Consider the following 3,994-nt stretch of genomic DNA (forward strand, 5'->3'; position numbering starts at 1 on the left):
ACCTTCATTCCTTCCCAGTTTTCTATGTCACATCACATGGGTCTTAGCACATTTTCAGTCCCTTCCCTTTGGGAGAAATATACAGAAAAGGTCTTTTTTTTTTTTTGCCAGCTGTGTTTTCCAGGTTACCAACACCATCACCACACTCACAAGTTGAACTGCATCTTAAAGACATCTTATAAGCACAAAGAGAATAATTCTCAATTTACTTTTATATTAAAAAAATCTCTTAAAAGTTTATGCCAGGCAACTATTCTTGACACTCCACAACAAGCAGATACACAGGAATTCAATATCCATTTTTCAGAAACAATCTTTAGTCTTCTAGACTCGGCACCAAGAACTGCCTTTAAAAGCAACAGCAGCATCTGGCATCAGCACTTCTGGCAATCTGACTACAAGTAATACAGCTCCTAAAATGCCATGTGCTGGTGCATTCATCCACACCTGTTAGGAGCATGGTTTTGTGGAACTCCAAAGCCAACCCAGCGATCCATTGTCTTCAAAACAGGTGGTCTGCTTGCTCATTGTAACCTTAGCAACAAAACTCTGCTGATGACCTTGTACAGGAACACAGGAATCAGCTGCATTAGTTCGTTGAGCTAATAGAGAAATACACTTGCAATTAGATGTCCTTGGATTCGAAAACTGACTCAGATTGCAAAACTGCTATAACCAAAATTATGGAAGTGGAAAATATACAAGTAAAATAATAATAATAATAATAATAATAATAAAAGCACAAGGGGGTTGAAAGCAGGACTGCTTCTACTGCAGCTGCCTATTCTTATATCAAAATAAAGCATGATACAAGACTATACCCGTGACCTGTAGCTAACAGAGCAAAACATGATACATACACTACAGCGATCCCAGTTCAGACAGACACAGGCTGTGTGTGGCTCAGCTACAGCCCGGCAGCCCATCAACTGAACTCGGGCTCTTCAAAGGCAGGCAAGCCAAGACCCAACACATGAAGAAACCGGCTTCCAAAAGTGCCTTGCTCACTGCAAGGAATAAGGCAACTGCACAGATGGAATAAAACCGAGGACTTGCTTCCTCATTTTGTCCCCAGCAACCTATCCTCTTTTTTCTCCACAAACACGTTGACTTGCATCTTCATCTTTTAGCAGGCCGCTATCTCTACATAAAAGGACATTAAAGAAAAAAAAAAGATCATACGTTGTTTACCTGTATGCATAATCTAGAAATTCGGGCTCCGGAGTTTCCCCTATTGTTTTTCAGAAGTTCCCCATCCCATTCCTTTCTAGGAGTTTCCCCGTGCTGCTTCTTGACAAACCCCACGTTGCTGTGTAGGGCTGCACCCCCCACCCTGATCCCCCCAATTCCTGGCTTTCCAGGGAAAGCCCGACGCTGCTTTCTAAGATTTCCCTCAGTTTTGTAGGATTGCTTCTACGCCGCCAAGTCCCACTGGTTTTCCAAGAATTAATTCCCTGTGCTGGTTTCTAGGTTTTTCTTTGATTCTTTCCGTGAATCTCCCCCTCACAGGTTTCAGGGAATCTCATTTTCTCACCGGGACTCCTCTCATTTCTATTTGTATAATTAACATGATTTATTTGTAAAGCACCAGGAAAAGTACAATAATCCACTTTGCTATTTCCCCCTCTTTATTCTATTTAAGATCTCTAGCAAGAGGTAGGTCTGTGCTTCAGAAACAGCAAGATGAATGTTTATAACATCATTTAATACTGCAAGGTCGCTGCTAATGTACACTTAAGGTTTTCCAAAATCAACTCGTCATTTTTATTGTTGCGAAATAATTGATTTCACAATTTACTCCGAGCACATTGTGCTACCCCACTGCAGACAGTCCAGCATTACATTGGCTCTCTAAGGAAAGATGCTGGAGTCCGTTGGCTTATTGATCTTGACATGAAACAGAGTAGAAGTCTCAAGCTCACAAAATTTTCTTCAGTTTTCATGAAGATGTCCACCAGGATGGAAAAAAAACAATGCAAAACAGAAATGCAACCATAAGAATGGAGGAAAAAAAGAAAAATAACAGAAATGCAGCCATGAGGGATAGACCCCTCAAATCTCTGGTGAAAACGAAAACCAACTGGGACTAGTGGTGTACGTGAAAGTTCACTGGAACAGTCAAGTTAAAACAACGAAGAGCTGATCTCGTGAAATTTATCTGCTATAACTTGGAGCTCCACTTTAAGCTCTGATTTTCTAATGAATGACAAGTTCCTAGCACAGCCAAGAAGTTACGTCCACTACTCCCTAAAATGTTTCCTGAGAATCCCAAACTGCTGGAGGCAGCATCCTAAAAGTACTGTTAAAAAGTTAGTAAAGACACACTACCTTTCTTGCGATTATTTCCAGTCATTTCATCTCTAACACACACATCTGCAAGTCAGCAGAAGTGCAGAACTGTGTATTCAACCTAAACTGTTCCACAAACCCACAATACTGTTAAAACAGAAAAGAACAGAGTGTTTAACAACACGGGTGTTTAACAAGCTGTAAAATGTTTTGACTCGAAGTGTTGCACAGCAGATGGAGCTGCAAGTACGATGTATGAATAGCCACCTACACGTGAGAACTGAGTTAATAAACGTCTATAACGCCTCTAATAAAGCGATTATCTCATGTAACTTTTCTTCCTAATACAGAAAGACACACTGAAGTTTACTTTTGCAAACAGAAGTTCACAACAGAGCTGCTGAGTTTCACATCGACAAAGAATGAAAAGAAAGAAACGTTACCAACTTGCAGGGCTCATTCAAACGTCACATCAAAGTTCTTCTTTTGACCAGTATCTAGAATTGTCACCTGTGTTCCTCTTAAGAGAGAAGGACAGGGATGCTAGGCATCTTCATCTGAAGCATGGGGACCAAGGACAGGTGTATTACTTCAAAACAGTCGGGGGACAAAAGAAAAATCAGTTTGTTTCACACCAAAATCCTACCAGAAGGTCACATCTACTACTACTCTGCTTCCCAGCACAACCAAGACACTCCGCTCCTTCACCAGAAGTACTGCCCTGCAGGGCTTGCGCAGGCTGCCCTCCACCCTCACGACGCATCTGTCCCCAGGACACCCCATCTGGCTGACCAGCGAGACCCGCAGGTGTCCCCAGGAGCAGCCCACCTCTACTTAGCTGAGGAGAAAGGCGGTTTTCTGCGTGAAACCTTTCCAACCTCAACTCCACAGAAGAGCAGAAACATTTGGTGCTGAAACAGGTAATACAGACTAGGAACATTTACTGGTTTGCAAATAAAAAAAAAACCTTTTTATTTTCCTACTCACTACAAGGTGATCAAAAAGAAATATATGAATAAGCCAGCAGAGCTCCTAAGTGTTTGACAATGAAATGTGCAAACTCTTTCCTTGTAGCTCACAAGTCCAAGACAATCCAAACTGATGTTGAATACTTTGACTTTTCTGTAGAACCAGAAAGCCACATGCGATTTATACTGGAGTGCTGCCCACGCACCAGTACCCCCCCCCCAGCATATTTTCTCTTTTATGATTTTAGAATCATGGCAAACTGCATCTAACACACAGCAAAAAAATCACTTACAAGACAGGACTGGCAAAAATCTAAGAACATTACCTGTTGGAATTTTTCAAAATTCAGATGCACCACCCCACAAGCATACCATTTTTTTTTTAATCATGCTTTATTAGGAAAAAAATAAAACAAAACACCTTCTTGATCATATACATACAGGTAACGTGCCAGAAGTATTATCATTTTAGGCACCAACTTGGTTTCCAGTCATGATCTGTATGCTTAACACTAAGCAATTTTCCACTTTTAATCATCCTAACAAACAAGGTGTAAATTTTGTGATGAGTTCTAAAAAATACTACCATGTGTGACCTATTTAAAGCGCGATTAAGAATAAAATTGAAAAGGTCCTTACTAAATATCCTTAAGTAGCAGCAGCCAGTTCCCTGGCAGGTCAGCCTATACTTCTCTCTCATTTACATTGCAAAGCCAAGGCATTCTAAGACTCTGCAA

The sequence above is a fragment of the Anser cygnoides genome, chromosome 15 (genome assembly GCF_040182565.1).
Source record: "Anser cygnoides isolate HZ-2024a breed goose chromosome 15, Taihu_goose_T2T_genome, whole genome shotgun sequence".
Classification (NCBI taxonomy): domain Eukaryota; kingdom Metazoa; phylum Chordata; class Aves; order Anseriformes; family Anatidae; genus Anser; species Anser cygnoides.